The 24,788-nt window shown below is 36.5% G+C and overlaps 2 long non-coding RNA genes across 3 annotated transcripts in view; one reads left to right on the top strand and one right to left on the bottom strand.

Moving 5' to 3' along the window:
* The window catches only part of LOC141582026 (uncharacterized), a 124,637-nt gene extending 120,412 nt beyond the window's left edge, over window positions 1-4,225 (bottom strand). The window contains exon 1 of the long non-coding RNA XR_012514866.1: window positions 4,159-4,225. This is a non-coding gene — a long non-coding RNA (uncharacterized LOC141582026). The remainder of the gene's footprint in view (window positions 1-4,158) is intronic.
* LOC141582025 (uncharacterized) overlaps window positions 3,918-24,788 on the top strand; it is a 50,051-nt gene continuing 29,180 nt past the window's right edge. Inside the window, exons 1-2 of one of the 2 annotated variants that reach the window (XR_012514865.1) lie at window positions 3,918-4,031; window positions 4,541-4,636. This is a non-coding gene — a long non-coding RNA (uncharacterized LOC141582025). Of the gene's footprint in view, window positions 4,032-4,460; window positions 4,637-24,788 lie in introns of those variants that run through there. The other variant, XR_012514864.1, reaches the window with a different exon arrangement.

Below are 24,788 nucleotides of genomic sequence, written 5' to 3'. Positions count from 1 at the left end.
GAGATATCCTTTATAGACGCAGATTTTCCTTATAAAAGGGCAACTTATAAAGGGTGACATCTGTTTTCAGAACTTCCATGTCTGCAGTTTCTCAAAATAATCAACTCAAAATAATTTTTATGCCAACAAGGCATATTTTGTGGTGAGATATTCTGTCTTAAACTGCTTACATATCATTCATATTTTCTCTCATCTAAATACTCCAAGCTTGAATCTTATATTATCAGATTGTACCACTCAGTAAAGGTTGGAAGGTTCAGGGAATCAAATCATAGGACACACAGTTAAATTTGAATTTCAAATAAATGAGATAATTTTGTGTCCTGTACTTTATCTGGCAATTCTATAACCCAGTACTTTCATTTGCTGCTATGTGAAGCTATTATTCAGCGTTTATTGAATAACTTAACTCTTTGTTTCTCTATCACTTTTTCTGTTGCTATTCTTCATGATTTTGCTATTTCGTTGATGATTCTGCCAATATTCTGTACCCTAAGTTCTTGACTTCCTCTTTTGCACTGATTTCATCTTCCATCGAACTTTGTCTCATGAACATACATCAGATTTCATTATTAATAGAAGTTACAAGAATTCTATAAACTTGATTTCAATTACTCTGTTCTAAAACTATCACTTTGTAAATTTTCAACTTCCTGTCTTGTTATACTGATTTCTGTAAATTTTCAACTTCCTGTTTTGTTATACTGACTTCTACGATCATTCCACATCATAAAGACCTAAATAAATAGATGTTTGTAACATGTTTCTGCAACCTCATCACCCTCACAGGGGCTAAAGGAAAACTTCCCCTCTACTCTCTGAAGGTTCTCTGAAAAATCAACTGAGAAAAAGTATATTAATAGGAGAAAAAGCATACAAGTTTACTAATGTACGTGGGGAACTTATAAAGAGCTCAGAAAATGGGTGGATAGTTGAGGCTTTTATAATGTCTTGAGGTTACATAAAAAATAGGGGATTGAATCATAGCAAAACAGTTTATATGGTGGTAAAACAGGTTATAGGAAGGGAAGAAGAGGGTGGGCTGGCAAAGGTGGTCTTGTTATGCAGATAAAACCTCACAAGTAGCAGCCCTCAGAGAATAAATGCTAAATATTTCTTTCAGGCCTTTTGAGGTAACAAATACCAGTTGATCTATTCCATATCTAGGCAATGCCTCCGAGAAAGCCTTACTGCATCAATGCAGATTTTCTCTACAGACACAAATCTCTTCCATAAAAGACAGCTTTGAAGGGCTATTCTGTTTGTCGGCATGTTTGAACAGTCATCTCAAAATAAGTCAAGGAATTATATTTTAGGGTGAAGTATTTTAGTTTATTTCAATATAATATGGTCTTTCCTCCTCACATTATAATTTAATGATTCATGCTCCTCACTAAGACCAACCCTTTCAGTTGGTCAATGGAATCTCCTTCCTTTTTTACCTACTCAACAATATGGCCCTAGTAATTGTTCCTTTTGATTGTGATTAACTGGTTTTCCTTCACCTATGAGAGCATTCTACCAACATAGAAACATCGTATAATTTATCTTGTTATAAGAAGGGGTCTCAGCTGGGCACAGTGGCTCATCCCTGTATTTTCAGCACTTTGGGAGGCTAAGGTGGGCAGATCACTTGAGGCTTGGAGTTTGAGACCAGCCTACCTAACATCAAGAAATCCCATCTCTACTAAAAATACAAAATTAGCTGGGCATGGTGGTACATGCCTGTAATCCCTTGGGAGGCTGAGCAGGAGAATTGCTTGAACCTGGAAGGCAGAGGTTTTGGTGAGCTGAAATTACACCACTGCAATCCAGCCTGGGCAACAACAATGAAGCTCTGTCTCAAAAAAAAAAAAAAAGGCTTTTTTTTTTTTTTTTTTGTAATAGGACTGCCAGGCTCATATGACCACTGTGCAACAACAGACCAACACAATGAGACAGTGAGGTTTGCAAGAAAGAAAGAGTTATTAATTGCAAGGCCACTGAGTGAGGACATGGGAGAAATCCTCAAACCCCAAATACATCTCCTCAAGGGGTTCTTGGTAAGAGATTTCAAGGGGAGTGATAATAAGCAAGAGTCTGGAAAATTGGAGTGGTCAAGAGGTCAGGATAAGGGAGATGGATACAGAAATTACATTCTTCCATAATTTAGCTCCTTGCTCAGTCCTTCATCAGTAGTTTTATTGATATGTAGAACCAAAAGTAGAAATTCAAATGCAAACCATATGATCTCACAGTGTCTTAGAGTTTATCTCTAAAACAATAGGAACAGAATAGCTCTTGTGACAAGGGCTACGTTATCCTGGGGCAGTAAGCAGCAATTAGCTACAAGGATGTGACCCAAAGAACAAGTTGATTTAATGATTGCTGCAGACTGTGCTGCGAACCTGGTTAATTTTTTTCCTAACTGATTTTTTTAAACTTTATTCCTGATGATTTCACTTTGATACACATTCTCTCCAGCTATTGCCCCATTTCTGTTTCTCTTTTAGTAAAAGTTTAGTAAAAGCTTCTGTTTCTCTTTCAGTATAAGGTTAGTAAAAGCTTGAAAGGTTTTTCTACATTTAATATTTTCATTCACCTCCAAATCATTTCAGATCTTAGTAAGGATTTTTTCTCCCTTTAATCTAATGAAACTGCTCTTATGAAGATCATCAATTATCTTCATGTTGCTAAATCCAATGATCTGCCACCATTATAAGTTGGCTTATTAGCAGATTGGCTGTAGTTGATAACTTTCTCTTGATCTTTTTCTTACTGGCTACTCATTGGAAGTTAGTCTTTTATTTACCCTGCCTTAATTTTTTTCTTTTCTAGATAGCTTTATTCACATTTTAAATATTCCTTATGTACCAATAAATTTTAAATTTTTATCTTTAGCCAAGACTTCGACTCTAAGTCTAAATTTTCATTTCCAAATGATTTTCAACATACAACATTTATAATGCTTATCATCTCAAACATAATATTTCTAAAAGTCAGTTTTATTCCCCTTAAATCTACTTATTTCTCTGTCTTTTACATCTTAAGTTAACGGTTACTCAATCCTTTGTGCCTTTTTGTTCAAGTTAAAAATCTTAATTTTATCTTTGATAATTTTTTTTTTCTTAGGCCCCACATGCAATCTGGAAGTAATCTTATTGTCTCTATTTTCAAGTTTTTTTTTAAGTTCCACTCTTACCATCCTTGTCCAAGCAACTGTCTTCTCTCTTTTGGATGATTGCAATAGTCCCTAATTCATTTCTTTTCTTGTCTTACTTCTCTTCAATCTACTTTGGACACAAAGTCTACAGTAACTATTTTAAAATAAAAGGTCAGTTTACTCTATGAGGACTGATTTATGCCTGCTTTTGTGCACTGTATGTCTCTGTTGGAGCTCTGAAAACAATATCCCCAAAGTCTGGCACTTTGGCTTGCTGAGAACTTTGAACTAAAATAGGAACACCTTAGAGGCTGCCTTAGAATCAATGACTTCCTGATCCCTCCTTTTTCTCCCCTGCCCCTACTCAGGGCTGAATTTTTCTCTGAAATTTCCTTATCTGCCTTATGACCATACTCACCAAAGCAATGAAATGGCTTTCGATGTTCTCCCTGAAATTTCGTTATCACAGGTAGACTACTAAGGAATGTAACTGCTTCTAGATAGACTTTGTCACAAGATCTTGTCTGTCTCTCTGGATCATTTAGATTTCAAAGACAATCATTTACCAGATAATGTCTGCCTTAAAATTCATTCAATTCCCCTGGAAATCATGTACTTTTCCTCTAAAATCAGTTACAACTTTCCTCTCTTTCGATGAGATGGGGTTGCTCTCTTGACCTTAACCCCTTTCATGGGTGGGAACTGGAGTGGCTCATTTCACTTAGCCCACCACAGGCCACTCCTTGAGAGTGGGAACATGTGAGCAAGTGAGTGCAAAGGCAGGCTCTGTCCACACAGAGCCCTGCAGCACATCCATGCCCCTGCCCTCTGTGTGCCTGGGTTCTTGTTCCGTGTCCAGGGAGAATCAGGTCACAAGGACGAACTGAAGGTTAGTGTATGCAGAAGATTTTACTGCGTGACGGCTCTCAGTGGGATGGAAGTTGGAAAGAGGATGGATGGTGTGTGTGGGAGGAAGGTGATCTTTTCCTGAAGCTTCATTGTATGAAGTTACTCACGTTTATCCATAGTTTCTGATGCTCAGCCGCTTGTACACCGCAATGCCCAGCAGCTTGTATCTCAGACGCTCAACGGCTTGTGGGGCTCTGCCAGCTGAAGTCTTTTTACTGGAACAGGATGGGGCGTGGCAGGCCAAAAGGAAATCATTTGGGTAAAAAATGGGATCAGCTGTTTTCACTTAGGGTCAAGGTTCCAGGTGTGAGGGTGGGGCTTAGCAAAGAGCCCAGCTGTTCTGTATTACTAGAAGAAGGTATTTAAGCATCGACCACCTGGCCTTTCTTTGAGTTTCATATTTGTTGGACGTTTGTGTCCATGTGCACATGAATACATTTGTATGTCTTTTCTCTTGTTAATCTGTTGATTGTCAATTCATTTCAGCAGAATTAGACTCAAACCTTCAGAAGAAAATTTCAACTTCACTACATCCCTAATACCAAGTACAATGTCTGGGAATGAATACATGTGCATGCTTCTAAGGTAAGATTTTATTTGTCGGAATTCATGAAAGTTTTGTTTAAGGGCATGTTCCTTCAAAGAGTTTTGTTTTTGTTTTTGCTAAGTATCCTTGAAGTAGAACCAAATTGTAACCATTTTTAATGTTATGTTTTGAGGGGACTCCCTGGATTGTGTAGAGAACACAAATTCTAACTCTACTGCTTAATATGAACAGCTTTATGGTTGTGAAATTCCAGTTGAGAAGTCTTTCTTTTCTGTTATAAGCCTAAGCCAAGACTGACAAACTTTCTTGTCACACTTTTTTTCTCCTTTTCTCTGTTTTCTCTCTCCTTCCTTTCTTCCTTCCCTCCTTCCTTCCTTCCTTTTTTTTTAAAAAAATTTGTATAGCTACACAGCATGTGTACATATTTATATGGTGCATGAGATATTTTGATACAGGCATACAATGCACAATAATCACAGCAGGGTAAATGAGGTATCCGGTTTACACTTCAAGCATTTATCCTTACTTTGTCCTACCAAAAAATCTAAGTATAATCTTTAAATTATCGTTGACTATAGTCACCAGCTGTGCTATCAAATACTAAATCATATTTCTACTATCTAACTATATTTCTGTACCCATTAACTATCTCCAGTGCTCCCTTGCCAACTACCCTTCCCAGCCTTTAGTAATCAGCAATGTAGTCTCTATCTTCTTGAGTTCAATTGTTTGAATTTTTTTAGCTCCCCAAATAAATTGTTACAATAGGTAGCCTGGCAGACATGAGTGGGGCAGGAGAGGGCCTCCTCCCAACAACCAGGAATAATATCAGGCGACCATCAGGTGATGGCCAGACAGTTGTTAACTGTGTCTCTAAAACAATAATTAGTCACAGCCAGATCCAAGGGAAGGGGAGTGTCCCTAAAGGTAAAAACACCTGTAACTGCTGATAGGCAGCTTCCCAGTAAGATCTCAGAAACTGGATGTGTGGGCTTGAGCATGTGCATTAAGAAACAAAATGGCAGAATTTAACTGGTATATAACTTTCCATGGGCATTCCACTGGAAAAGAAATGCAAGACACCAGAAGTAGGTCCACATGTAAAACCCTAAGTCCAATGTCAAGATATCCACATGACCCTCTTCCAAAGTATACTTTACTTTTTTTTATTTCTTCTCTAAAGCTTTTAAATAAACTTTCACTCTTGCTCTAAAACTTATTTTGGTCTCTTCTGCCTTATGACCCTCAGTTGAATTCTTCTGGCAAGAGGTTGCTGCAGACCTATATGAATTTGCCAATGATAACTGGAATAACTTCCACTTGTATCAAAATGAGAACCTGAAAAGTTTGTATTTTGGTGCCTGACTTATTTCATGTAATGTAATGACCTCCAGTTCATTCATGTTTCAAATTACTGGATTTTTTTTTTGTTTTTGCTTTTTTTCCCCCCAATTTTTATTTATTTCTGCTCTGAGATTAACTATTGCTTTTCTTCTACCAATTTTAGGTTTGGTTTTCTCTGGCTTTCCTAGTTCTTTAAGATGTTTATTTGAAGTTTTTCTCTTATTTTGATGTAGGCACTTATAGCTATAGACTGTGCTATACTATAATACACTATACTAGTGAGTTCCAGCTCGGTTGGGAGACCCCCACCCAGGCGGCGCTGAAGGTATTGAAAGGCAGACACCCAGATAGAACAAAAGAGTGGATCTATCACAAAAGAGTGGATCTATCCGGGGGAAGTGGATCTATCCAGGGAAAGCACAGCCTGAGAGCCTTAGGGGCTGGCAGCATTCCAGGCTGAAGGCCCCAAGCAGATTCTAATCCATGTATTTATTTGCTCTTAGACAAGTGATTCTTATTAATACACAGGTGCTCTACATTTACTTATAACTCAAGCATATACCAAGTAGGCAGCTGTTACCTGCCTACCACTAATTACAAACTAAAAGATATCCTCCAGCAAGGAGCCATGGGGGCAGGGTAAACTTACTGTTTCTCAACACTACACTATACTGTATAATATTATGCTATACTATGCTACATCACACTATACGATACTGCATTACACTATACTATATTACACTGTACTATACTACATTATACTATGTTATACTATACTATATAATACTATACAATACTGCATAATACTATCCTGCACTATGCTATAGTGCTTTGCTGAATCCCATAGATTTTGGTATTTTCTATTTCCATTTTCATTCACATAATGTCAAGAAATTTTTCAATTTGCTTTTTAATTTCTTCTTTAAACTACTGGTCATTCAGGAACATACTGCTTTACTTCCATGTATTTGTATGGTTTTCAAAATTTTTCTTGTTATTGATTTCTAGTTTTATTCTATTGTACCCTAAGAAGATACTTGATATAATTTCAATTTTGGGAATGTTTTAAGACTTGCTTTATGGTCTAACATTAGATCTATCCTTGGCAATGATTCACGTGCTGAGGAAAAGAATGAATTATTCTGTAAATATCTATTAGATACATTTGGTCTATAGTACAGATTAAGTCTGGTTTTGTTGTTGTTGTTGTCATTGTTGATTTTCTGTCTAGAAGATCTGCCCAGTGCTGAAAGTGAGGTGTTTAAGTCTCCAGCTATTATTGTATTGGGGTCTAGCCTTCTCTTCATCTCTAATAGTATTTGGTTTACATATCTGGGTGCTCCAGCATTGGGTGCATATATATTTATACTGGTTATATCCTCTTGCCGAATTGCCACTTTATCATTACATTATGACCTTCTATGTTTTTTGTCTTGAAATCTATTTTGTTTGATACAAGTATAGCTACTCTTAGTCTATCTTTGGTTTCCATTTTCATGGAGTATCTTTTTCCATCCCTTTATTTTCAGTCTACATGTGTCTTTAGAGGTGAAGTGTGTTTCTTATAGGCAATAGATCATTGGGTCTTGTTTTTATCCATTTAGTTATTCTGTGCCTTTTGATTGGAGAGTTTAGTTCATTTACATTCAATATTATTGATAAGTAAGGACTAACTCCCGCTATTTTGTTATTTGTTTTCTCATTGTTTTGTGATCTTTTCTCCCTTCTTTCCTTCCCTCTTGTCTTTCTTTTAGTAAAGGTGATTTTTTATAGTATGTTTTATTTCTTGCCTTTTAATTTTGTATATCTCTTGTATGTTTTTTGATTTCTGGTTACCATGAAGCATACAAATACTATCTTATAACTCATTATTTTAAACTGATGACAACATAACACTAATTGCATAAGCAAACAAGCAAATAGAAAACTAATAAAAATTCAATGTTTTAACTTTATTTCCCTGCTTTTTTACATTTTGTTGTTTCTATTGTCTTACTTTATTTTATAAATTTTGAAAAGTTTTAGTTATCATTTTGAATAGTTTTATCATTTAGTCTTTCTATTCAAGATATGAGTAGCTTACATGACTCAATTACACTGTTTTAATATTCTGTGATTTTCTATGTATTTATTATTACCAGTGAGTTTTGTGACTTCAGATGTTAGTCATCTTATCACACATTAATGTCCTTTTCTTTCTTCTTGTTTTTTCTCCCAGGCTGGAGAGCAGTGTCACAATCTCAGCTCACTGCAACCTCTACCTTCTGGGTTCAAGTGATTCTTGTGCCTCAGTCTTCTGAGTATCTGGGATTATGGGTGTGCACGACCACACCTGGCTAATTTTTTATTTTTGCATTTTTTTAGTAGAGATGGGGTTTACCATGCAGGCTGGTCTCAAACTCCTGATCTCAAGGAATCTTCCCACCTTAGTCTCTCAAAGAGCTGAGATTACAGGCATGAGTCACTGCACCTGGGGCCCATTAATGTCCTTTTCTTTCAAACTGAAGAATTCCTTTTAGCATTTCATATAAGACACGTTTAACGTTGATAAAATCCCTCAGCTTTTGCTTGTGTGGGAAAGTATTCCTTTATGTTTGAAGAATATTTTCCCTTAATATACTATTCCAGGATTAAAGTTTTTCTCTCTCAGCACTTCAAATATGTCATGCCACTTTCTCCTGTCCTGTAGGATTTCCACTGTGAAGTGTACTGCCAGATGTATTGACTCTCCATTGTGTGGTTATTTGTTTCTTTTCTCTTATTACTTTTAGAATCCTTTATATTTGACCATTGGAATTTGCTTACTAAATGTCTTGAAGTATATCCCATTTGTCTATTTTGGTTTTTGTTGCCATTGCTTTTAGTGTTTTAGTAATGAATTCTTTACCTATGCCTATGTCCTGAATGGTATAGCCTAGGTTTTCTTCTGTGGTTTTCACAGTGTTAGGTCTTACATTTAAGTCTTTAATCCATCTGGAGTTAATTTCTGTATAAGGTGTAAGGAAGGGATCCAGTTTCAGCTTTCTGCATATGGTTAGGCAGTTTTCCCAACAACATTCATTAAATAGAGAATCCTTTCCTTATTGCTTGTTTTTGTCAGGTTTGTCAAAGATCAGATGGTTGTAGATGTGTGGCGTTACTTCCGAGGCCTCTATTCTGTTCCATTGGTCTATATCTCTGTTTTGGTACCAGTACCATGCTGTTTTGATTACTGTAGACTTCTAGTATACTTTGAAGTCAGGTAATGTGACACCTCCAGCTATTCTTTTTTTTTTTTTTTTTTTTTTGCTTAGAATTGTCTTGGTTATGTGGGCTCTCTTTTGGCTCCATGTGAAGTTTAAGGTGGTTTTCTCCAATTCTATGAAGAAAGTCAATGGCAGCCTGATAGGTGATAGCATTGAATCTATAAATTACTTCAGGCAGTATGGTTCTGCACAACAAAAGAATTTATCATTAGAGTAAATTGGCAGTTAACAGAATGAGTAAAAAATTTTTGCAATCTACCCATCTGACAAAGGGCTAATAACCAAAATCTACAAAGAACTTAAATAAATTTAAAAAAAAGCCCCATCAAAAAGTGGGAGAAGGATATGAACTTTTCAAAAGAAGACATTTATGCAGTCAACAAACATGAAAAAAAAAAGCTCATCATCACCAGTCATTAGAGAAATGCTAATCAAAACCACTTTGAGATACCACCTCACGACAGTTAGAATGGCGATCATTAAAAAATCTAAAGACAGATGCTAGAGAGGATGTGGAGAAATAGGAACACTTTTACACTGTTGGTGGGAGTGTAAATTAGTTCAACCATTGTGAAAGACAGTGTTTCAGTTCCTCAAGGATCTAGAACTAGAAATTCCATTTGATCCAGCAATCCCATTACTGGGTATATGCCCAAAGGATTATAAAACATTCAATTCTAAGGACACATGCACATGTATGTTTATTGTGGCACTATTTACAATAGCAAAGACTTGGAACCAACCCAAATGCCCATCAATGATACACTGGATAAAGAAAATGTGGCACATATACATTATGTGTGTCTATATAGTCATAGAAAAGGATGAGTTTATGTCCTTTGGAGGGAGATGGATGAAGCAGAAACCATCATTCTCAGCAAACTGACACAAGAACAGGAAACCAAACACTGCATCTTCTCATTCATAAGTGGGTGCTGAACAATGAGAACACATCGAACAGAGAGGGGAACCTCATACACCAGGGACTATTGGGGGTTGGGGGAGGCTAGGGGAGGGATAGTAGAGGGTGGGGGGATTAAAAGTGATTCATGCACTAGCAATACATGTAGTGTAATCAGAATCTGACTACATGCTTACTTGCACAATGAGGTTCATACTTTTATATGTTTTCATGCTGTTAGTATCCATTTATTTCAACTTGAAGATCTCCCTCAGCGTTTATTATATGGCAGGACTAGAGTTGCTGTACTCCTATTGTTTTAGTTTGGGGACGTTCTTATCTCTCCTTTATTTCTAAACGGCATTTTTGCCTGGTATAGTATTCTTGATTGCAGTTTTTTCTTTCAACGTTTTAGTATGGATGTTACTCAACTTACAATGTAGTTACATTTTGATAAACCCATAATAAATTGAGAATACTGTAAGTCAAAAATCATTTAATATGCCTAACATAACTTACTGAATGTCATAGCTTAGCTTAACCTACCTTACAAATGCTTAGAATACTTATTTTAGCCTACAGTAGGAGGAAATTATCTAACACAAAGCCTGTTGTATAGTAATGTATTTAGTATCTCATGTACTTTATTGAATACTATACTGAAAGTAAAAAACAGAATGGTTATATGGATACTTAAAGTATGGTTTCTACTGAATGCATATCACTTTCACACCACTGTAAATAAAAATAAATGATTAAATCAAACCATCTTAAGTTGGGGACTGTCTATATATCATCTCACTCTCTCCTGGCCTGTCCGATTGCTGCTGAGAAATGTGCTAATTGTGATATGAGAGTTTCCTTTGTATGTGATCAGTTGCTTTTCTCTTATTGCTTTCAAAATTCTCACTTTGACTTTTGAGAATTTGATTTAATATGTCTCATGAAGATCTCTTTATAGTTTCTCTATTTGGGGTTCTTTGTACCTCATGAATTGGGATGTTTATTTGTCTCTTCAGATTTGGGTCATTTTCTTTCACTGTTTCTTTATTAAACTTCCCTCCTCATTTTTCTTTTCTTTCTCTGCTCTTTCAGTGATGCCCACAGAATACATATTTGGCTCATTTTACAGTCTTCCATAATTCATATAACCATTTTTTTCATTTTTCTTTCCTTTTGTTCCTCAGACTGAGCAATTTCAAATGACCTGACTTCAAACTGACTCATTTTTTCTTCTGTTGGATTGAGTCTACTGTTAAACTTTTCCAGAAAATTTTTTATATTCAGTCATTGCATTAGTTTTGTCCAGATATTTATTTCTTTTTTTGTTTTAATGTTTCTGTCTTATTGTTGAACATCTCATTTCATTTGTATATTATTTTTCTGATTTTTGTTTAATTGTTGATCTGTACTTTCTTGTAGTTCATTGAGCTTCTTTTAGGTGATTATCATGAATTATTTGTCAGGAAGTTTAGAGATCTCCGTTTCTTTATTGTCAGTTACTGGTGTTTTATATTGTTCATTTGATGATGGCATATTTCTATAATTATTCATGATCCTTGTGGTATTGCATTGGCATTTGTGCATTTGAAGAGGCAGATACCTATTCTAGTCTTATAGCCTAGCTTTAGCCAAGAAAGCCCCTCACCAGTCAGTTTGTCCAGAAATTCTGAGTGGGCACCCTGGCAGGGTCAGTGGGTGGAGTCCTCAAGCAGGCTGGCCTACTACTTGGGTCAACAGGTAAATGGCTTGGTGCCTGGGTCCTTTGGGAATTCCTGGAGCCTATGTGCATGGGGAGTAGCCTGGCACTGGGCTTGTCTATGAGCCTGGGTCTATGGAGGGAGTCTTGATATACAGATGGACATAGTACCTCAGTCCATGGGGAAAGGCCTGGAGTTTGAATCTACTGGGGATGGTCTGCTACTGGGGCAGTCATAAAGCTTGAGTCCATAAAACTGATCTATAGGGGGAAGCACAGGACCAGAGTCTACTGGGTTGGTCCTGGAGCCTGTGTCTGTTGGAGCCTGGATGCCGGCCTGAAGCCTGGTTCCACGGGTGCTGGCTAAGTACTTTGGAAGACACCATGGAGCTGCAGTCCGCTGGAACTGGCCTGAGACTTGGGTGGGCCTAAAGCCTCTGGCAGGTCTGGAGCCTTAGTCTATGGTGGTTAGCCTGGAGCTTGAGGCTGTGGAAGCTGGCCTGGGACAGGGTTTCACTGAATGGGCCTGGTGCTGCTGTTCATCACAGAACTGCTTTTGCTTCACTCTCCTTCCCCTTGGTAGGGCATTTTTCTCTCATGCTGTGCTGTTCAGGTTTGGCAAAGGGTTAATGTGGGTGTTGTGAATCTGTCCTTGCCACCCTCTTCCATGCGCCTTTTGTTATTTCTCTTCTATATTCAGGCACTGTAATTTCTCACCTGGATTCCCTAACTCTTATGAAGGTATTTTCATGCATGAATAGTTTTTTCAAATGGATGTTTACATAATAGAATGAGTGCCAGAAAACCCTATTCCCCCATCTTCAGGTTTAAATTCCAACTTTTTCACTTGTTTAATCCTGCTATTCTGCCTCTAAAGTAAATATTATAAAGTTATATGATAACTTTGTTGTGAATGTTAACTCAAAATTGTCTATCCTTAAAACCTAGCACATAGCAAAGATTTTAATTCTTTGTTTTAGCTTTGTGATTGATTAGGAAGAATACTCAACACATTCCTAAATCTAAGATATAAAAAAATGGGACTATTTACAGAGAAAGCATGATGACTTCAGGAGATGTAGGTTCTGAGACTGCCTCTGGATGGACTTAGATGGGCACATGTTTATCCCAGGTAGATCAATACTATTATAAAGTGAATCAAAAGAAACACAATAAAAAATTATATGTATTGTTATGAGATTCAGGACACACTAACTCAAAACATGGGACCTTGGCATTTAAGAAAACAGCAGAATCAGGAAGGTTGCTCTCACCTTCCTTCTTCCTTTGAAGCAGGGTCATAAGACCCTCATCTGAGAAGTACCTTCCCCAGAACTAGAGGAGAGGGGCATCTTTATCTCTGAAGATACTGGGAAACAGAAGAATCTGGATAAACAGGGCTTGCTAATTCCACCCCTACTGAATTTATAAACATTAGGTCCTATCCTTTTCTCCTTCAATTCTATTTCTCTATGCCTTTCCATTCTTTGTCAAACCTAAGCACGAAAATATACAAATTTACCTATTTCTTTGGGTCTTCCTTTCTGAAGGTTCCTGTGTCATATAAAACTCATATTAAATAAATTTGCATGCTTTTCTCTTGTTAATCTCTTGAGGCCCTAGCCATGAACATAGTGATAGGAAAGAAAGATCTTTTTCATCCCTACAATAGCTACAAAAATGCTGCTACACTTTTCTTCTGAAGGATACACATTATAATACAGACACACATATTAATCAGATCACCTTTGATTGCGAGTGATGGAAATCAATTTGTACAAATCAAAGAAGAAATAAGGGACTTTTTCACTTGCCAAGTCCAGAGTTGGATCTGACTTCAAATATGGCAGGATCTGACTTCCAACATAGCAGGACTCAAGGGCTAAAGATAATAATAATAAATTGTGCTACCCTTATCGTTTTACTGCAGGTTGGTTTTCTCCTGTGACTGGAGATTTACAGGTATTTATAGTTCCAAGTCATATTCTGTTCTTTTAGATTGCAACCTCTTTCTTTTCTCGATGTTCAAAGTGAAAGTCCAAAAAAAGGAACCTGATTGGTCACCTGTGGGTCATTTCTGGATCATTACTCTGTTCAGGGGAATGTGCCTGTATCAGTCAGGGTTCTCTAGAGGGATATAACTAATTACACACACACACACACACACACACACACACACACACAAAGGGGAGTTTATTACATGATCACAAGGTCCCACAATAGGACATCTGCAGAATGAGAAGCAAGGAGAGCCAGTCCAAATTCCACAGTGGAAGAACTTGGAGTCTAATGTTCGAAAGCACAAAGAAGGATCCAGCATGGAGAAAGATGTAGCTGGGAGGCTAAGCCAGTCTCTCCTTTCACATTTTTCTGCCTGCTTATTTTCTGTCGTGTTGGTAGCTGATTAGATTTCTCCCACCCAGATGAAGGGTGGTTTGCCTTTCCCAGCCCACTGACTCAAATATTAATCTCCTTCGGTAACACCCTTACAGACACACCCAGGATCAATATTTTGTATCCTTCAATCCAATCAAGTTGACAGTAGTAACCATCACAGTGCCAATGCTGTGAATAGGTGACAACATTCACAGTTAGGAGGGGGGAAGCCATGGAGGGAGAATGTTACAGAATTGATAAACAATAGCTTTCACAGCCTGTGTAAGTGATTTTGATTCTTAATGCTTACATTCCTCATTTTTCAAGAATCTGAACTTGTTATTTTGTTAACTTCCTTTTCAGATCTGAAATTTGTTTTAGATTGTAAGCTTTGTCTTTATAGCACCAGACACATTAGAAATGGTGAAGAAATGAATCAAAAATTCTATATTTTTGAAAAGTCATTTTTGTTTATAGGCAATTTCTTAATCTTAATCTCAAAATGGTTCTTGAGGGACATTTTATTCTTGGCTCTTACTGTGTTTATCGCTTCCCTGGAAATTCATCTTTTTCTCTTATGCTTTCTCTTTGCCCATCTTCTTATTCATTTTCTCTTTCAAAAGGTTGAGCTCTGCAAGGCCATTTAGTGATTTTGGAAGTGTGCTAGTAAAGGGTTTAATTTTTCAAATGTAAATGGACCTCAGCATTGCTTTGTAAGTGGCTTAATGTGCCTCTGTTCTTTCTAGCTACATCCCCACTCCATGTGTCGCAGTTTTAGGTGATGTCAGAAACTACACACTGAAATTTTGGCAGTAATAAAAAAAAGAACTAATTCTCAAATGTACCTTGAATGTATTTGCAATTGTTAAACTAAATTTAGGTCAGTGATTTGAGATCTAAAACTATAAAACCTATTTACTAAGGAATAAGTTTATTTAACCTGTAATTTACCTTTTGTTAAAAAAAAGTAATATACATTTAAATTTAGTTATTTCATGGCAGCAGCAAAGTCAACAAAATATTGGCACTGCCTAGATGAAATCTATAATATCATGCAATTTGAGGTTTTAGTTTTGTTTTCAAGGAAAAAAATACTTGAATGATCAAACATATATTTAAGACATTATAAAATGGTGCAATTAGAAATGTACCTTAAATAATAAAAATGTTGGCCACATATGTATGCAAGTAGTTCTTCATCAGAAATATGAGCAGAAGTACATATGGAAGGGATTATAGTAGAAACCAATAAATTCCTTTTTGGACAAAGGCAATTGCATGATCACAGCCTGTGTGGCCTAGAAGCTCATGCTAACAATACTAATCATCCCAGGATGAATCAATACCATCATAAAAAGTGGTCTAATAGGAAGGACAATAACAAGAATAATACTAGGAGCAATTGAAATGCTGCTCACACTGCACTTCTGAAGGACAGGATTAGGGTCCCATGCCCTAGATTTTTTAAGTTACTGATGATAAATACAATGTCACTGGATGGTCCCACAGTGTTCCAGGCTTCACATAACTTTGAGGTGTTAAGTTAAAAACAGGACTCTGTGAATTCAAAGCTGAGACATTAGTATTAAACAACATGTAATTTATCTACAAAATATTTATCTACAAGTTTAATAATAAGCACAGATATTTCACATTCACAATATTTGAATTAGCCACTGAAACTTTATTTGAAAGTATTATTTTTTATAACAAACACTTTGAAACATAGCAGCTACTTTTTCATTCAAACAAGTTATAACTAGTTTAATATTTTCTTAGGTAAATAGTAAAAGCCCATAAATGCCTCCAAAAGATGGCTGAAATGTCAGAGAGGGTCAAAAGACAGCTGAACAAAACATCAGACAGCAACTCAGAACTGGCTGTAGTTTACTGTTCAGCAGCATTTGAATGTGGATTATCCTTTGGAATAGTTAATGGAATGGAAATTGCATGTAAGATTTCTTCGCATCAATAAAATGCAGCTTAACAATGAGAACTTGTACAAAAAATAGACAGTGAAAATGTGATAAAAGAAATACTTTGACAGATCAGCTAAACATCACATACAACTGAAGGGGAAAGATTTAATGTATATAAAGAGATTTCAGTCCTGGCACTAATGGACTAGAGTTGTAATTAAGAAGCATCCAATCCATATGATATTCTGTTCTGTGATGAAGACTTTTATGGAAGAAATGAACATTAGACTTCATCTTCCCATTTGCTATTCAATTAGAAATATTGAGGAATTATTTGGCATCTGACTAAAAACAACTGACTCAAGGAAGTGAAGAAATGAAGCAAAATTTATATTATTCAAATACAGAAAGACAGCAACACAAAAGGTGTAGACAAAAGTAGCCTACTTACAATAGAATTGAGCAATAATGAGAAGCAGCTTTCACATTAGGGCATCCAAAAGGTCAGAAAGGGCCACCTTGATGCTAAACATCTTGATTTATAAATGAATGAACATAATAGTCTAATGAAAAATCCCCAAACTATTCTAATATGTAACTGGATGATTAGTCTTGTTTTTCTTTCTTTAAAGAATGGGCAAGATAATGGTATGTTACAATTTATGGGAATGTTGTAATTTCCATTCGTATTTAAAGATTGCTTTTCAATATGCCTCTTTCTTAACGGCCCTGTATCCTTTCATCAAGAAAATCAACAAAAGAAAATTATTTGCTTTACATTTGGAACAATCAGCTCTACCAGTTTTTTGTTTTTGTTTTGTTTTGTTTTGTTTTTGTTTTATGCAAGGTTCTGGGTAGAAAGAATGAAGTAACAGATTATATGTAATATTCTAAGTATCAAGCTACATTTTATATATACATATAAATTCTTTTTTTTATTTCTTTAAGCCTTTTGCTTTTCCATGATTATACAGAAGAAACTTGCAGTGGAATGTGTTATCAATAATTATATTCTTGGAGGATTGGTCAAGTTAAGGCTAGATCTTTTATTTCTATTTGATTGAACACTAAGTATCTTTTTTTACCACAATAATGTCAGAAATATTTTATTTTTATGAGTGGTAGAAAGCCAATCCAAGAGGAAGACAAGAAATAATTAAAGCAGAATAATTCTTAATAGTTTAGCAATCCCATTGATACATTTTTAGAATCTGTCTTTGCTTTAGTCTCGTTTACAAAGTGAAAATACTTTGTAACCATCATAGAGAAATTATACCTGTACGTGATAAATCATTGTCTAAAGTACTTTATCATTTCATTTTCATTGTAATTAAAATAAATATAGCAGCAGTGGTTACCTACAGGAAGAGAAGCAATTCAAGTAATGAGCCCAATTCTCCTTATTGATTAAGAGGCTGTGGAAAAGAGGAGGGACCAGTAAATGAGACTGGAAAGGAGTGTCTAGTGAGAAAATAAGAAAACCAGAAAAGTGGAAGTCAAATGAAGAAAGTGGTTGAAGGATGAACATTCGTTAAATCTGTGTAACACTGAGAACAGATAGGGTAACTATAGAATTAATATCTGAATCAGGATGCTTTGAGAATAAAATTGTACATGGTTGATTAGACCAAAAAAGTATAAACGTATAAACCAAGACTCTCCAAGACACTAGGTTACCATAGGACAAGAGGATTGAGAAGTTCCTCTAAAATTTAACAACAATATGAGGCTCACTGATGATGTTAATGAAAGCAGTATTGGAGTGGTGTCAGGGTTATGCACATGGCTTAAATCGATTCAGAAGGGGAGAAGGGAATTTGGGGACAGTAAAACTAAGCAAATTCTTAGAAGAATTATTCTGAAATGTTTGATTTAAAAAATTGAACTTCAGCTGCTGGAGAGGTAAGGAAAAAGAATATTTATTTGTTTAAGATGAGGGAACTGACTGTATGTTTGCATAATGGCAGATAATCCACTAGAGAAAGAAAATTGATGTGGAGAAAAGAGAGGAGAGAATTGTGAGAGCAAGGTGGTTTAATGACTTGAAAGAGAAGGGATAATAGTGAAAGAACAGAATTCCTGCAATTGAGATTATGAAAAGGTTGTAGTAACAGTAAGATTAAGGTTATGACTATTAAAGTATATGTCTGATATATAGTGGAAGACAAGGTCATTTACTAACAAGGGTTGAGAATCCAAAGTGTTGAAAAGATTATATCTGTATGATCAACATATGATCTTGGAAAATGCCAAGACTTATGACTAGAATAGTATTAGAGAAATAAATAAAAACAAATTGAAGTTTATAATATCAGCAATATGAATAGTGGTGAGTGATCTGGTAAGATGATTCAAAAAAAATAATTTTAGGGAAGGAGAAAGAATGATTTAAAAGTAGTAAAGAAGAAGAAGAAAGATATCTATGGCACTTCCATGCCCAGTGGCATGAGAAAGAGAGAAAAATCAGTGACCACTTAAGAAGACCGCAGAGAAACAATGCTCTTAAAAGACTGTCATGTTTTCATCAGAGCAAAAGGAAATGGATTGTTGAAAACAAAGATCATACATAGGGTGGAAACTGATGATAATGATTTGTGGATTCCAGAAGCCAGTAGAGAGGGTTGTAGATGCTGTGAAGGATAGAAGAAAAAAACTAAAGTGAGGGGAAGATACAGCATCTTATATGAGTTAGAGTACAAGAAAAGAAGAGTGAATTGAAAGTCTAAGAAATGTTTCTATGGATGATGTAAATAAAAATAAAGGATATAATGTATTTAGTGGTAGATTGAAAAATGTCCCCAAGATATATCAAGCCCTAATCTCCAGAGTCTGTGTTAATTTATAGTGCAAAAAAAAGTGATTAAGAGAATAATTTTTAGACGAAGAGATTATTCTGGATTATATGGATGGGCAATAAATGTAATTATGAGGGTGCCTTTAAAAAAAATGTAGGAGATTTCATACTGATCCACACAGAATAGAATTTGCTATGTAGATGGAGGCAGAAATTGGAGTGATGTGACCATATGTCAGGCAATGCAAGTAGCCATCCAAAGCTGGAAGAGGCAAGGAATGGATTCTCCTGTTTAGCCTCTAGAAGGAGGGAGTGAGGCTGTGCTGACACCTTAATTTCAACTCAGTGATACTTCTTTCAAACTTAGGGCTTCCAGAACTGTGAGAGAATAAATTTCGATTGTGATAAGCTTCCACATTTGGAGTACTTTGTTACTGAAGCCACAGGAAACAAGGACATCATGGATTCAGACTGGATATTTGTGGCAAGATTATGAATCTTTGATTCTGGCTGTCAGTTGGGCTCCTTGGCTTTCTCCAGGTTGGATGTCCTGGGGCTGGAGGTCAAGTTGGTTCTTATGTGCATGTCTGACTCCTGGCTCCAGTGGCTGAAAGCTGGGACTGGCTGGGGATCTTTCATTCCACATGCTTCTTTCTGCCTCGCAGGCTTAGGCTTCCTAAGGGCATGCCAGTCTCATGAAGGTTGGAACCTATGCTGCAGGGTGTCCAATATTTTGGCCTCCCTGGGCCACATTGGAAGAAGGGGAATTGTATTGGGCCTCTTAAGATACACTAACACTAATGATAGCCAAAGAACTAAAAAAAATTTCAAAATAATCTCATAACATTTTAAGAAAATTTATAAAATTGTGTTGGGCCACATTCAAAGCCATCCTGGGCCATGGGTTGGACAAGCTTGCTTTATGGGGTGGCTAGCTTCCCCCAGAGTGAATGCTCTAAGAGAAATGGGCAGAAGATTCTTAGGACCAAATCTTGGAAGTTTCAGAAAAACACTTCTGCCATATTTTAGTGTTCAAGAAAGTAATTAAGTTTGTCCTGAATTCAAGGGAAGTGGAATCCGATGCCACCTCTTGATGGATGGCCTCTCAATGGAAGGCCACCACCTCTCAAGAGCAGGCCTGCTGGTAGTCTTTGATCTACCTCAAGTACCGAGGAGAAGAACGTGAGACACACTTATACTTAAGAGATGGGCGCAATATGAGAAAACAGAATAAAATTACAGTATTTCTGAAGTACACATAAGGAATTCTCAGAGCAGTTAGATTTGTGATTGGAAAGCTTGATTTGGTATCTTCAATTAAATTTGTCTACCTGAATAAGTAGGGTAAACAGAATTACAGTACTAAAGACAGTTGATGAACTTTGTTCTTTTTCCCCCCAAATTTAAAATTCTACTTGTTTATCAGGTCCTTGGGGAATCGATTCCTATGACTGGTTAATTCTTATAAAATTTAGTATTTATAACCAAGTCAATATTTTTAACTTTCTAATTATAATTATTGTATCTTTCAGAAAAATTGTTAGTGATTTAAGTCCACCACTGATGAAGTCTCCTGGTATAGGAAACTGTGTGTGTGTGTGTGTGTGTGTGTGTGTGTGTGTGTGTGTGTATGTGTGTATGTGTGCACGTGCATAGGTGGTGGTGAAGTGAATTACATTTGCGTAAGAATATAAGAGTTTTCTGAGAATAAACGGTTTAAGATCCCAACCCTTTCTCTATAATAAGATGCAAATTTTAAAAACCTCTTAGATGGACTAGGATTTCAGAAAAAGGCATTGAAAGCTTTGAAATAAAATTACTTGGACGAAGTAATTTTCAAAGCTGGATGAGTCTGCAGTGATGACCAGAGTTCCAGAGGAAGGGCTGAAAGGCCAGTGAAGTAGGATGTTTCTGGCACAGTGTGTGGCTGACACTGGAAGCACCAAGGAGAAGCATTTGCAGATACAGCTGCCCAAGCACAGTGCTTATTTATTTTTGCGTGTGCAGGACCTCAGTTGACTCTAGTTATATAAATTGACAAATTTGATATCCAACAACCTTGGTCCAGAGGGAGAAGGAAAGATCTTCCTTTAAAATCCCGTAGCCCGGGAAGGTCCTGACTGTGCAGGAAACCAGACAGTGAGGATTCACTGTGGAGTGGACTGGGACTCCAGGTGAGCCATTACCTTCTGCAAGGTAGTTGGAGAAGCAACTCAGTAGTGGGTTTTTAGGAAGCCCAGGGGCCTGCCTGCTGGGGGTGAAACTCAGATGATTACATATCTTTTAGACTCTCAGGGCTACAGAAAATTGGAGCCTTAGAATACAAATGTTTTTTGGCATAGCAATATTTTAGTATGTCACATTCAGGATACTCAGGTTTTGTTCTGGTTGTTTTAAAGTTTAGTTTAGTTTAGATTGAGCACATTATCTAATTTGTACCCAGTTTTTGGATAGCTAATAACCAACACACACGCACGCACACACACACACACACACACAGAGAGAGAGAGAGAGAGAGAGAGAGAGAGAGACTGAAAGAAACTACACAGAATTTACTTTCAGAAATGTAAAGAAAAATTTGTACCCAGTTTATGGTTAGCTAATAACCAACACACATACATATATACAGAGAGAGAGAGAGAAAGAGAGAGAGAGAGAAAGAAAAAAAGAAAAAGAAACTACAAAGAATTTTCTTTCAAAAATGTAAAGAAAAATTTGTACCCAGTTTATGATTAGCTAATAACCAACACACACACACACACACAAACACACACACACACACACACACACAGAGAGAGAGAGAGAGAGACAGACAGAAACCGCAAAGAATGATCTTTCAGAAATTTAAGAAAAACATTTTTCAACATCTTTAAGCTTGAATTTTATATTTGAAGGAAAAAGTTAAAATTTCTTGATTTTCCTTTCTATTTCTGATACATAAATCCTGAATCCACCTTAAATTACAGTAAAGGTCAGCATGGTGATGGAGGCAAGATGGCCAGTTGGTTATTACCGTATTCTTTTCTAAGGTAGATTGCAGGGTTCTTGGTATTGGGACATAATTTAAAAATATATGGGAAATTTGCCTCTGTAGATCATGAGCTTTTTGAGGGCAGCAGCTGCTTTCCTCACGTCTCCTGTTACAGATCTTGATCAATACCTATTAAATGGCAAAACTCTGAGAAATGACCTTGAATATTTGATTGGTAGCTTGAAGATGCAATAATTGTTTTGACATGGGCTCAAATACAATTAATGCAGTTTATAGCCACAGAACGATCAAACAATGGCAGCATGATATTACTCTTTGTGTTTTGTTAAGGATGAACGTGTTCTCAGCAGTCACTTCAGTTTCTGTGCTAGACTTTTGAAGTCAGATCAGTCTTCAATGTGCACTGAACTGACAAATACTATAAATATTTAAATTTGAAATAAAGCCTCCCCTTAATAAAGTATGCATTATCTTTGCCTTCTATGAATTTAGGATTAAAATGAAATTGATACCAACATCAACCAAGACCATAGTGTCAGTATTCCTTGAATGCAAATACAATAAATACGCATTCAGTTTAGCCTAACAACACGGATTTGACATTTCTGCATTATAAATAGGTCCTCAAATGGAACACATCAACTCCCCCAGGCCTGAAAAGTTCAGGTCTTTGATCTCTCTCTGCCACTCCTCAGGACTCACAGAATCCTCCCTTTACTTCCAGAAACATCTGGCCAGGAGCTAAATGTACAGCAGATTGGTTTAGGCTCTAACTAGACCCTAGAGTTTATTGCTGATTTCATTTTGCATTTTAGCGATATTGATCCTGCTTCTCTGATTCAAGTCTACATCTGCTTCTTATTTATTTGTCTCAGCTGAATGTTGAATGATTGATTCTGGGTTCCACACTTTAGCTTTATTATTATGTGTCTCTCTAGATAATCCTTACAAAACATTCTCCTCTACTCACTCCATAGTGTCAGTTGTCTGGCCATGAAGTAATATATTATGTTTTATACAACAACATAATATATGCTTTCTTTTGCACACAGAGAAGAAATGGGAGAGTATGATTATATCCTATGCAAATGTTTTCATTAGCCTCGTCATTTCTCCCTCTTGATTTCTTCCTTATTTTGCTATTTATTTGGAAGGTCCCCCTAAGTGCAAACCACTGCCATCTATGAAGAATGCCAGTTCTTCCTGGCTGGTAGCATCCCAGTACTAAAGGAATTTACGCTGTTTTGAGAAAGATGAGAATATTCGTATAAAATCCACAGTATAAGAATACCGAGGGAGAGAGAAGGGAGAAAATAAGATACATGGTTGTCAAAGTAATTGACAAAAAGAAAAGAGCAATAAAAAATAAATAATTTAGATGAAAGGCTTTGCTAGCTATCTTTAGAGCTTAGAAATGTGATACTTGGGAGGTAATAAAAGAGTAGGAGCTGCCTCGGAAGTTCCACACTCGAGGAGGCCATCACAGTGCTAATGAGTTTTCTCTCCTTTTGGTTTATTTTTTAAATATATAAAAATGTTAGTACCCAATTAAAAGAATCAAATAGTATACAAGGGCTTAAAGTGAGATGAGAAAGCTCACTGTCTCACCTACACGCTCAGTCTTATACTCCAGAGGCAACCTCTTTAAAAATTTTTAAAATTAAAATAATTTAGTTACTCTAAATTCTACTCACAGAATCATTAGGTACTGAATTGTGTCCCCCCAAAATTTATATGTTGAGGCCCAAACCTCCAATGTGACCATGTTTGGAGACGGAACCTTTAAAAAGGTAATTAATGTCAAATAAGATCATAAGGGTGGGGCCCTAATCCAACAGAACTGGTGTCCTCTTAAAAAGAGGAAAATGGGTCCAGGTGTGGTGGCTCACACCTGTTATCCTGGCACTTTCAGAGGCCAAGGAGGGCAAATCTCCTGAGGTTAGGAGTTTGAGACTAGCCTGGCCAACATGGTGAAGCCCCATCTTTACTAAAAATACAAAAAATAGATAAGCATGGTGGCAGGCACCTGTAATCCCAGCTATTCAGGAGGCTGAGGCAGGAGAATCACTTGAAACTAGAAGGCGGAGGTAGCAGTGAGCCAAGATCATGCCATTGCATTCCAGCCTGGGCAACAGAGTGAGACTCCACATCAAAAGAAAAAAGAAAAAACAAACAAACAAACAAACAAACAAAAAACCGCTTAAGAGCTTCTGCACAGCAAAGAAACTGTCATTAGAGTGAAACGGCAGTCAACAGAATGGGAAAAAAATTTTGCAATCTACCAATCTGACAAAGGGCTAATATCTAGAATCTACAAAGAACTTAAACAAATTTACAAGAAAAAAAAAAAAAAACAAAACACAAACAACCCCATTAAAAAGCTGGCGAAGAATATAAACAGATACTTTTCAAAAGAAGACATATATGAGGTCAACAAACATATGAAAAAATGCTCATCATCACATGTCATTAGAGAAATGCAAATCAAAGCCACATTGAGATACCATCTCACACTAGGTAGAATGATGAGCATTAAAAAATCTGGAGACAACAAATGCTAGAGAGGATGTGGAAAAATAGGAACACTTTTATACTGTTGGTGGGAGTGTAAATTTAGTTCAACCATTGTGGAAGACAGTGTGGCGATTTCTCAAGGGCCTAGAAATAGAAATTCCATTTGACCCAGCAATCCCACTACTGGGTATATACTGAAAGGATTATAAATTATTTTATTATAAAGACACATGTACATGTATGTTCATCGAAGCACTGTTTACAATAGCAAAGACTTGGAACCAACCCAAATGCCCATCAGTGATAGACTGGGTAAAGAAAATGTGGCACATATATACCATGGAATACTATGCAGCCATAAAAAGGAAGAATTCATGTCCTTTGCAGGGAGATGGATGAAGCTGGA

Source organism: Saimiri boliviensis, chromosome 18 (assembly GCF_048565385.1).
Source record: "Saimiri boliviensis isolate mSaiBol1 chromosome 18, mSaiBol1.pri, whole genome shotgun sequence".
Lineage (NCBI taxonomy): Eukaryota > Metazoa > Chordata > Mammalia > Primates > Cebidae > Saimiri > Saimiri boliviensis.
The sequence above is the reverse complement of the archived record's forward strand: the minus strand, read 5'-3'. Positions and strand labels throughout refer to the sequence as shown.